Below are 12740 nucleotides of genomic sequence, written 5' to 3'. Positions count from 1 at the left end.
ACCTTTACTGCTTCAGTGAAAGGAGAAACTCCAGAAGGCTGTAGCCTTCACATGGACTAGCCTTTACAGGAGGGGGCAAGACACATTTTACAAGCATGTTACAATAGCATGAAATGAAATAAGTTTTTAAAACAGGTAATATGCCACACATTGTAAAGGATGCAAATATAAATACATTTCACAATATATCTGCGCCAGTAGCTTTAGGATCCCGGTTAAGTATGAGTCTAACACTGGTTTACCTAAACAGCTAACAGTATCTAGTAGTGGTGGCAGTGTGGAGAGAGGTGGGAGTAAGCCACAAATATGTAATTGCTGTCTTGTTTTGCGTATTTCTGTGCAATGCTTCCATCAAGTGGTTGGTCTGCAATGAGGATAAGGGACCTACTGCTACTGCAAGCTAAGTGAAAGCAGTGAAGAGGCATTGGGAAGTGGAGAGGTTGGCGCTAAAAGGTTAGGGTTGTAGTGCTGGCTTTCAGGCTGTAACTGAGATTTTTGTTTAATAACTGGATTGTTTTTTTAATTTTTGTTTAATAACTGAGCCTCAAACAGTTTTCTGCTACTAACAGTTTTCTGTAACTAAACAGATATGTCTTCCTGAGCAATTTTCATAGACTGTTACTGAATATCTTGCAGAAGTTCATTAAGGGAAACGATGTGAACTCAAAATGTGATGCTTTGCCCTGGGACTGACAGGAAACCTTTTTCAGTAGAACCACTTCAACACCAAATTAATACAGCATTTCTATGGAATATTTTGGCTGAGTTTCAGATCAGAGCAGTATATTTAAAGCAAGATTGATACCAGTACATCTGTGTTTATGTTTCAAAACAGCATTGTTCAGAAGTTTTGAATAAATCATTGATGTATAAATCCTGCATCCTCAGTTGACCTAGATGTGGTAGATTTAATTATGTCAATGCTGAGTACTTTTAAGGGCCTTTTTTTTCTTTGTGATTTTATACTCAGGAATCTTTTTAACTGATTGCACAAATGTGACTCCCCCAACCCTCATCATCTTTGTGGATTATGGGTACATAATATGTCTGGCTCTCTTCTTATTCAAATGTAAGAAATAGAATACAAAGAGAGAGGCTGGGGTTTTATTCTACTATGAGAGAAGTGAAACCTTCATTTAACATCTTCAGTGAAAAACAAAAACCAAACAAGCAAAAAGCCAAACATCACTATGGGCGGAATTAAAATAGTAATGAATCTTGCTTTCTCTGTGATGATATAATAAATAAGCACTCTCAGTTTAGGTCTAACAAGAAAAAGTGTTCCTGAATTTCCCAGTGTATCATCTTGCTGTATCTGCTGCTGTTCTGATGCTTCCAGTGTGTATGCTCTGGATTCCACATCCGTGAAATCTGGGGTGAATTCAAGGCACACAGTAGTTTCCTGCGCCAAGATGAGAGAACACAATTTCATCCTCCAGAATTAGAAAACTAAGAGGTGGTCCCAGAGGTCAACAGATGCGTAATTGTCTGAAGGAATACTGAAGGAAGCAAGGAGGACCTGTCTTTGAAAGTTGATTGAGATTATCATTAGGTTTTCTAGGCTTATGTAAGAGAAACTTGGAAGAATTAGAACGAGTGGAGAGCCTCAAAACTGATGTCACATTCACTGTCTCTTCACTGCAGAGAAGTTAAGAATTGATGTGGAATGAATTGCAATCTCATCCCTGTTTGCAGTGTAATTGTAGCTGTGTTGGTCCCAGCATGTTAGAGAGACAAGGTGGGTGAGGTAATATCTGTTATTGGACCAACATTTGTTGGTGAAAGAGACGGTGAAAGAAACAAGCTTTTGAGCTACACAGAGCTCTTCTTCAGGTACAACAGAAGTTGGTCCAATAAAAGATATTACCTCACCCACCTTGTCTTTCTCATCTCATCCCTAACAGTTCAGGATTGAGAGAGATTGGTGGGCTGAAATGGAGAAGTTTACATAGGTACAGCATGGCACTGCCAATCTTATGAACAAATAGAGGTCTTAATTCTCCAGTGCTGTCTATCTGCCATCATTCACATTGTATTCATGTAGGGTGAAATCTTAGTCAAATTGAAATTGACTGGAGTTTTGCCATTTTTTTCTGTGGAATCAGAATTTGACCCATAACTTTAAAAAAAATGAAAAATACCACAGGTAGAAGGATCCCTGTTGACTCTTAAACAAAACATGACAAAATATAGAAGAAATCTTGAAAACACATCTGGGAAAGTGCATTTTCAGTTTTTCTTCTTTAACTATCTTCAAAAGACATTTACTGTTAATGCTACCCACAGTGAAGAAAGTGGAATCATGCTTAAGTAAATAGCATGAATCAAATACATAAAGCTAAATAAAGGAAAACAATAGTGACATTAGGACATTACAACACAATATAGTACATCAGATTTTCAGCTGGCCTCACACTAACCTTTGATTTTTAACCTCAAAATTGTGCATGCTGGTGCAGTTGCACATGGAAATCTGACTTACCATTTGTATGCATAAACCTGAGCCACAGTGCATTATATATGATCTTAAAAAATGACGGAGTCATGTGGTTTCTGATATACTGTCCCTTAAAGAGATACATAAAAATAAAGAGAAGTTCTGTAAATGTTAGAAATCAACATTCTTGCAAATAAACATAATTTACAATACTGTGTAATTGTAGTCATATAGCAAATTCCAGGAACACTTGCCACTTGCAATCACCTGCCTTGAGAACTATTGCTTATGGTGACTATTCTTACACCTTTAACATGTTCAAACTGTCTCTCAATGGCTTTTTCGCATAGGCACAATGTTTCACGTAGTTTGTAGGAAGACAGATACCCACTTCCATAATGGAGATCTTTGTTCCCCCAGAGTACTGTATCTCCTTGTACATTTACTCCAATGACTAGAACACATTTGTATTGGTGTGACTTTAGTATCAATGTGATGTTTGCGATGCATACAGCAGAGATTATTTAAATGGTTACACTCTTTTCATGAGACCACCTTCACCACTTCCCCTGAGTTCCTGTGTTTTCTTTTCTTGGTCACAGAAGATTATAGCCACAGCCAGAACCGATGATCACCTTCTGAACAGAAGGGAAACATCTCTCTGAAGATGGCTGATGTGACATCCCTACCTTGTCCAGAAGCTGAGGTAGTAAAAGATTTTTAGAATAAATTTGGAAATTGAAAATATTTTTGTAAACTTGGTCTTCACCAGTCTTGAATAAATGGATTTTATTCTTCTTCAGGATGATTTAGAGGCAGCAGTGACCAACTGGGATTCAAATTAGGTTTCTGCAATTGGAGAGAGAACATAAGGATACAGTAAATACTTTCTCTGAGGAGAGCTGAACCTTCTCATTCCTGAAGGTTCAATAACTGAGACACTGTGTCCCTCCTGTCACCTCAGTCTTTCTGACTGGCTGTATATAAGCCCTTGGGATTAGTCTGCAAAATGCTAAACATTAGCCTAACTGTGCTCCCTTTGAAGTCAATGGGAGTTTTACCACTGACTTAGGGTATGTCTTCACTACCAGCCAGATCCCCAAGCGCTCTCCTGTCAACTCCTGTACTCCACCGCCACGAGAGGTGCAGGTGGAGTCAACGGGGGAGCAGCAGCAGTTGACTCACTGCAGTGAAGACACCGCGGTAAGTAGATCTAAGTACGTCAACTTCAGCTACGTTATTCACATAGCTGAAGTTGCGTAACTTAGACTGATTTCTCCCCTCTGCCCTGCCAGTGTAGACCAGGCCTTAGATGGGAGCAAAGTTAGGAGAGTGCTGAGTGTTTCTGAAAATCCAACCCTTGAAGGCTGCTCTCAGGTTATTTTCACCACAGCCTAAGAAAACTTGCTCTTGGATGTAGATAAAGCAGAGAAGGCCTTTTTTATCCAATTAGTTATGAAAGATTTAATTAAATTTGGCAATAACTTGATGCAAAACATCTACAAAGTGGCAATTCTTCAACAAAAAAAAGTCAGAAACGGACTCCAATGAGAAACTGCAGAACTGGAATTAATTTCCTAACTGGACACCATCAAATTAGGCCTGAATTAAGACTGGGAGTGGATGGGTCACTACAAAAACCAAAAACTAATTTCCCCATGCTAATTTCCATATGCTGTTACTCACACCTTCTTGTCAACTGTTTGAAATGGGCCACCCTGATTACCACCACAAAAGTGATTTTCCTCCTGCTGATGATAGCCCACTTTAATTGCATTGTCTCGTTAGAACTGACCCCGCCACTTGATAAGTCAACTCCCATCTTTTCATGTACTGTGTATATATATATTTCCTACCTATTTTCCACTCCATGCATCTGATGAAGTGGGTTTTAGCCCACAAAAGCTTATGCCCAAATAAATTTGTTAGTCTCTAAGGTACCACAAGTACTCCTTGTTGTTTTATCGCTACAATATTTGTTCATGACAGTGATTCCAGATGACTTGTAGCTGCTAATTCATTTATTAAAATATCTACATTTAGATATTGAAGAGACCAACCTAATTCCTAAAGTCTAGCTAGCTCCTTAATTGAAACTTTCTTGTTCTTTAAGGTAACCAGTTGCATGTTAATTGCTACTGCAAGGATCTTGGCTCGTGTCCTCACAAAATGGGTCTGATAGATTTTTATGTACAGTACCAATTCCAGTGTAGTGGCTATGAGATTTCAGCTGGATTTGACTACATCTAAGGAAGGAGCAAGTCCTGACATAGTAAGCTCCCTACATAAATAAGATACAATAAATTAAAAATGGAGCATTAAGCAAAGGGACACAAAAACATACAGGATCATAATATAGTTTTTCTTTTAAAATCTAGCTCCTTTTGTCTAATAAAGTATTGGAACATTTTGGTGGGAATAATATATTATTTTGTGTATGGTGTGAATTGGAATTTTGATAGACAGAATAAGCTGCAATCCAATTCTAAACTATAGATTTTCAAGCAGATTGATGCAACAAATTGTTAGCAAATAGCAGTTTGCAATTTGATGCTAATTAGACATAAGGCAAATATGTGCCATGACAAATTAGCAGCAAACCATACTGAAGAGGATTAGCAAGAGCTGGCACAGAGACTGCTCGATTTTGCATACTTTCTTGTCTTAGTCTAGAAAGTCTGAGCCAGTTTTCCTTCTCTGTAAATAGGAAACCAGAGCAGAGATCACAAGCATGCTAGAATGCCTGTAATTGCATATTTGAAATGTTTTAACTCTTTTAGTCCCATGGAAGTTTTTCTCCATACCACCAGCTTTATTATCTTTGGGGATGATCAAGAACTTTGTGCATTTAATGTTAGAACTGAATGCAATATGAGGTAAGTAAATCATGGGGTTATTTACTTATGCAAATCTGTTGAACTTCTAGATATAAGAAATAAATCCCTGTTCTTATTCTAAACACTTTTGCTTAATTTCCTGTCAATCTGAATATTTTTCAGCAGACTTAATTTCATTAACAAATTAATTTTTGTTAGAAAAATCACATTTTCCATTGATGCACACCAGGCTCTTGTAGTATTTAGAATCTCGATCAAACTCATCTGGCTATCCAGAAGTGATAATCAATTTGTGTTTACAATCCAGACTGAAGCAGCTAGCCAGTCTTTAACCCAGTTCTTCAGACATATGCCTGAATACAAACTTAACCATAAGCACATCTTTAGGTCTGAGAACAAACTACTTTTATATACATAAAGGGGACAATAAAATGAGTGCGATATAATTTCAGAACCAAAGAGAAACATTTAAGGGATCAATTTGTATATATGCATGCAGGTGATGCAAAACAATACATGCATAATTTGCGCATGTGGATACAGTGACTTCAAATTCATTCACAGTAACTGCTTGTATAAATGATCAGCTAGATTAGTAACTGGATATTTGCACATGAAGTTACCTTGATTCTGTATGCAATCACAGTAATGTATGCAAATTATATTAATATAATGTATGCATGCAACTTATTGTAGTCATATCTTAAAGGAAATGCATTACTCTATTTGAGTGGCACATGTCTTTAATGTTAGAACAGCCAACTATGAGTCAGGACTCCCATGATCTGTTTTCCAAACTGCCATAGATCTATTGTGTGATCTTGGGTAAGATATTTCCTCTTTCTGTGTGTCTGTTTCTCCGGCTCTAAAATGTGGATCATACTTTTGCAAAGTGCTTAGCCATTCTGGATGTGTGTGGGTTTGTGGGTGTGCATATGAGTTGGTATTTTTTGTTTTGAGTTAAAAAGCAGTAGCAAGAATCAAGTCCAAATTGCAGTAATTTTGTAGCGCACCTGACCTTTCTTTTATATAATTAACATTGCTAAGTATTGAATTAAAGACTTAGTCTCTTGAAATTCCATTGACAATTTTGTTAGCATTGAGAATACTAAACAGAAAAAAACACTAAAATGCCTTCTTGTTAAGATTAAACAGTTTACATTATTTTCTTGAATTGGGAGTCCCAGGTGTAAACCACTATCCATACCATACTCTCACTTAACATTTGCTGATGACTACTTCGCACGTTTAATTTCTAGATATGTAAAATGACATGTTTATACTTCACAGAATCAATGGGGAGATTAGTAATTCTTAAATACTATTCTGCTTTCCAAATCTCAGTTTCTAGACCATACAAACTACTTAATTTATTAGCTGGTTTAAGATTATTACTTGACTAAATATATATTTTTTAAATTCTCAACATTCTTATGACCATATATGGACCAAAAATTGTATGAAAAAATTCAGAGGGATTAAGACATTATGTGGTTACGTGAACACAAACAGTTCATTGAGCAAATTAAATAAAGTGGAAAAATAATAGTAAATTAATCACAAAAAAAATATTTAATTTATCTCCCTAGTCATAAAAAGAATTCCTCAGTTTTAAAAATGAACTGTAACAAATTTTGCTACAAAGCTATCTTTATGTATAAACAACATAATGCCCACCAAGGATTAAAAAAAAAAGGGAGGGGGAAAGGAAAATTACACAGTAACAAAAGTTTATTACAAACCATCTGTGTGAAATTCTAAAAACATTGTGTTATACGTTATACATGTTGTTCGTTCTATGCGTGTATAGGGCATGGTCCTGCAAGTGACTTGGAGTGGGGCTAGGTTTGGAGTTAAAGAGAGCCTATATCTGCATGTTATGCTAGAACTACACCATTATTTTAATGTAACCTTTTTTTCTGCACTCCTCCTCACTACTGTTTTTTTCCTCCACCTGTTGTGTCATGTCTGAAATTCAGGCCCTGATCCTGCAGTTGGACCCTTATGCCTAGGGCCCTACCAAATTCACGGTCCATTTTGGTCAATTTCACGGTAATTGGATTTTAAAAATTGTAAATTACATGATTTCAGCTATTTAAATCTGAAGTTTCATGGTGTTGTAATTGTAGGAGTCCTGACCCAAAAAGAAGTTGTGGGGGGATTCATGGCTGTGAATTTGGTAGGGCACTACTTATGTCCTTGCCAGGTTCCACTGAAGTCAGTAGGCCTCCATATTGGCACAGAGGACTACCTGGGCAGATCAGATTGCAGGATTTCCTATCTAGGGCTTTAAGATGTAAGCTGTCTTCGATAGTGATGGTGTCTTTCTTTTGTTTTTTTTCTGGGGAAGGTGTGGGAAACTTATGGGCACTACAGACTCATAATAAAAATCATCTTGTTACTCCCGTATACCAAATGTTGCTTTTACTAATATGTAATATGCACATCCTTTTACCCTCAGTGTACTGCCGCTCATTTAATTTTCCCATTCCTTTATGCTCCCAACAATATTTTAAATTCTTTCTGTTTTCTCCACACAAATGCCTTTATTGATACTGATTTGGTAATGGAAAGATGCTGCTGTTGCTGCAGGCATCAGTATGGCTGATCCCAACAAATAGCATCCGTTACTTCAGCCACTGTACGTGTTGTTCCTCAATTTTGCAAGTTTTTCCTCACCTGATTTGGCTTTTCAGAGGCTCTAGAAAGTGCATACTACACTAGCTGATCAATGCACTAGCACATTATACAGGGACTTCCTCAAGTAAGAGATCCCATTTCCAGACTCACTGCAGCAGCACTCAGTACTAGAAACCAATTCCAGTTTTCTGAAAGGAGTTAGGAATTTATATTAGCTACAATTTTTTCCTAGTCCTTATTTCAACAGGAAATACTCTGCTAAGGTGTACTTACCTTATTTCTCAGGCAACAACCTTCTTTAAAATCTAGAAGGGATATTTTGCCACATAGCGAAAAACACAGGTACTCCGCTCTCTGTGAAGGCAGCAATGTTGAGTTCTTGGTGAAATAGGAATTTGAACATATGGAAGGAGTGTGATAACCTGTCAGTTGGTAAATTTGGGCTAAGAGTACAATTAGTTGAAAGGGACAGTGTTAAGCAGCTTAGGGTCAAAAGTTCTCTTTAAATGGTTATATTTGTTAAAGGAAATCAAATTCAATCCAAGGGTCAAATTCTGTGTCTTCCCCCGTAAAAGGTCGAGTGAGGCTGGCTCAAAAATGTTCTGCCCTTATTCTGGTTCCAAAGAAAGCCCACTCCTCAGACCTTCAATAAGAGCATTTCTGAGGAAGTGCCTGGCTGCCTTTTACATATTCACATACAGATACCCTCAGCTATTGCCCCTGTATAGTTTATTCTTACCCTGCTGGCTGCTTAAAGCAAGAATACAAACATGTTAACATCCACCCCCTCTACTTGACCAGACTGGCAGGGGATAGGTTCCCTGGGGGTCCTGGTGCGCCTGTCTATGGACATTGTCACTTGTCCCTGCAGCCTAATTGGGTCATTCAAAGCCTATTGCCTGGGCATCCCCTGGCCTTGGGGCTTTTAAGGTTCTTCCTTTAGTGAATGGACATTTAACACCCAACCTCCAATCCCACCCCTCGCCCCCCCCCCCCCCCGCCCAACCTTATCTGGTTATGTCCATTGCTGCAATTGAGTTATGGACTATGCAAGGTTTACGAGTTTGCTCTTCCAGTAACCTAGTCAGGTTGGAAAGAACATTTTCTTAATGGCAAAGTGACTGTTTTTCAGGCCACAAAATATCTAGGAGACTTAGGAAATGAGATGTGGTTGGTTGTTTTCATGTGTGTACGTCCCAACTTTTGTAGGTTGCAGTGTGGGTTCTTTATAGTTTTTATGGATTGTAATTCCAAGATTGTGCCCAGATGGTGATTGGCCTGCACCATCTGTTTAACACAGGGTAGGAGTCAATGTCTTTGCACAGTGTGCACCTTTCATGTATGCCATTAAGCTTCAGATGTGAAGGCAGGAGGAATTTGGATGTTTGATGCCAAATATCTGGGTGGGTTGTATGGAGAGCCCCATCTTAAGTTATGGGTTTAGCTTGCATGCTACCCATTACATGCGGGGTAGTAGTTTGGGTGAGGGAACTGGTTATTTTCATTTACCTTCATGTTAATTCATTTCTAAAAGTAGCAGACTTCTACACATCACGTTAACCACATCCCTGCAGTATTTGTCCATTCTGTGTTTGCAGCATATCTATGGACTTTGTCTGTGGGGCAATTCAACCACTTTATCTATACTGGCTAAAAATTTGTGTTTTGGTACTTTAAAGAAAGTCTTTTTTTCCTGGAAAATGTCTGTCTGTCTATTTATTTTTTTGCTGGAAACTTTCTTTCTTTCTTAAAACATAGACCTCTACTTTTTAAAAAATATAATGAAAGCAGTATGTAATGGTTTTGTGCAGTTTCTGTTGGCTGTCTCAGCAACAGTTAATCAATAATGTTAGAGTAAATATATCCCTGGTGTATGTCCATTGATTTAAATGGAGTTACACCACAGATTAATTTTATCCAACTCTGTTAACTTCATTTAGATCAAGCGATGGATTTGGCCCATTCTTCCCAGGAAAATGTGTATGTTCACTGAGGACATCAATAATAACAACACTGTTCAGAAGTAAATGCAAAGGACCAGATTTTTAAAATCAGTCTCTAAGTATTGCAAGCAAGTTTTGTATATTCAGAACAGGTAAAGTGCATGCATACTGGCATTTGAATGAGCAAGTTGTGAGTACTTAGACATGTACCTAAATTATTTGTAAGCCATTTGTTATCCAAACTTGGATGGAGAGTGTTGGAAACAAAAATGAGGACAGCTAAAGATTTGGTTACAAGCCTCCTGTGTGTATTTGTTGCATGAACAACAAAAGGACCAGGGAAGGGAGGTCAGAAAAGTGTTCTATATTCCAAAGTATATACTGTTTAAGAGTGATACTGGACAGTGTCCATTACCAGATTCCACTATCAATAGTTTTAGTATTATAAATACTAAGATACCGTACTAGTCAGATTATTTCCCCCAGTCTTTGAAATATTTAACAATGTTGAGAATGCCCACATAATAATCACATTTTATTGTCTTTCACTGCATATCCAGAATTTATCAATGGATAAAAAGAGAAATCTTTAAAAAATAAAACAAAAATTTTATCTTGTGGTAATTTATAGTTGCTTCCTTTTATCTATTTAAGATGCTTGAGTTCACTTTGTTAGCAAATTTTTCTTGACAAGTACACCTATTTATTATTACTAAGAATCCTTCTTAGGAATGTCTGAAATGTCACATCTATTGTTTTAAATAAGATCATAAAGTTAATTTTTAACCACACAAGTGATACACTAACAATAGAGCAAACAAAACATAATTAATAGTTTTATGTCATTCATCAAAGCCCTTTTATTTGCTGTCAGCATCTGTCAAATGGAAAAATGTTTTGACTTAAATTAAACATTTTCAATAAATTAAACCATCTATTGTTGGAAATATAGAGCATACATACTTCTGTATATATAGTGTGTGTATGAATTTATATATACACACCATTTAAATCCTTCATTTGGGAGAAATGAAATGCATATCTATTTGCATTGTATATATGACAGAAATTGTAACATCATAGCCATGGATAACCTCAATACATTGGTTCTAGGGGCTTGTGTTAAAAACATTTTTTTGTCTCTTCCTGTATGAGTTTGTGTTCATTTTTATTATTAAACTTAAATGTATTTAACTGCAAAAGCTTTTTAAAATAATTGTATCTATATTTCATTATGTGTATCTCCTATTGCCCCCATTTGACTGTCTGAGGTGCAGGCTACTGTAGGGTTAGGTTTTTGGCACAGCATAAGGATATTTTAAACGTACAGAGACATGCATGGTTCTGTGCTGAGTGGAACGTTGCCCTTGACAGTTAGCCATTGGGTATGGCTACCAGTTGTATCAAAATTAAAACCTGGTTAATGAGGTACCTCAGCAGTTTGAAATAATACATTTAACAAAGTGGAGCAAAAATAATATACATTGCCTTTTTAGGACTCTGTTCAGCAAAGTATGTAAGCACTTGCTTAACTTCAAACATATGTTTATCTCCGATTGGTTTGAAGTTAAGCACATATTAATTTAAGTGCTTTGCTAAACTGGAGTCCTAAAGAAATGGAAGGGGCCATCAAAGCTAGATAAGAACACAGGAAGAGCCATAGCAAATCACAACAGTGGTTCACCTGAAGAAACAGAGGTCCCATTCATTCATCAGACGTGCAACTTAGACATCTAGACTAAAGTCTTGATGGGAAACACTTGATGGATGAAATACTTTGCTGTTGTGAAATTAACTGGTCTTTTCATGCCCTTTATTTATAATCTGTTATATATTCTTGCACAGAATGACTTCGTTTGGAAGAGGGCAAGCCAAGGACTGGTTGGTTTTCAAGCAAATGAAGAATATTTGAGAACTAGGACAATATTAATGATATGTTATGCTACAGTTAGTAAACTTTTCCATTCCAAAAGCTTATGGAGTAATGCTATTGAGTTTTGGAATATTATTAGGTCTTTGGAAAAGAAATCAACTTTAGCTCATTTGCCAACAATGATTAATTCTAACATTAATGATCTGATAAGCAACAGATGGTAGAGACTTGTAATAATAGTGTAGTGTTGTAAAGGCAAGTTATATACAGTACTATGTGATTATGCTTTAAACAGGACTATAAATTACAAACGTATCTTAAGCTTTCTTTTAAAATGAAGAACCTGAGTGAATTCTCAAGCTGTGAATTCCACCTTTTTTCCATGGCCTGTTTCTGAAACTGAAGCTTTTCACGAACTTGTCAGTTTAGATTAAGAAGAGTCCTATGGGTGCTCCTGGAAATGAAAGATTAGTAAGCCTTACTTCAGGACCTGCTAATTCCTTGAAACAGTAATTACAGAACACACCTAGATGAACATATATTTGATAAGAGCACACCACAAAGGACTCCACAAAGGTAAATCACACTTCTCCAATCTACTAGAATTCTTTAAGTTTACCAACAAAATAGCAGATAAAGCAAAACATGTTGTTATAATTTATTTGCCTTTCATAAAGCTTTAGACAAAGTACCTCATAAAGGGCATTTAAAGAATCTAAATAGTGAGCAGCAATGGTCATGGATTAGAAATAGGATAAGAGGAATAAATGATCGATTTTCATCATGGCTAAAAGGTTAACGGTAGGTTCCCAAAGGATAGATTCTAGCAATGGTGTTTAATATATTTGTTTTCATGAAGTGGTAAATTTGTAGATGACAAAATAATTTAGCTTAGTCAAGCCTAAAGGAGTCTGTGAGGCATTCCACAGGGGCCTAACAAAGTTAGGCAACACAATGGCAAATAAAATTTAGGTTTTTTTAGATGCATGGTAATGCACATCGGATAGAAT

The 12740-nt window shown here is 36.8% G+C and overlaps 1 long non-coding RNA gene across 1 annotated transcript; it reads left to right on the top strand.

The window, feature by feature from the left end:
- The first annotated feature begins 4588 nt into the window (after positions 1 to 4588).
- Positions 4589 to 12300, top strand: LOC120384536. The gene is made up of 3 exons (XR_005588942.1): positions 4589 to 4709; positions 9855 to 10009; positions 12160 to 12300. It is a non-coding gene; the product is annotated as an uncharacterized LOC120384536 (long non-coding RNA).
- The last annotated feature ends 440 nt before the right edge of the window (positions 12301 to 12740 follow it).

This window comes from Mauremys reevesii, linkage group 16, assembly GCF_016161935.1.
Source record: "Mauremys reevesii isolate NIE-2019 linkage group 16, ASM1616193v1, whole genome shotgun sequence".
Classification (NCBI taxonomy): Eukaryota; Metazoa; Chordata; order Testudines; family Geoemydidae; genus Mauremys; species Mauremys reevesii.
This window is presented reverse-complemented; position numbering and strand designations above follow the sequence as displayed.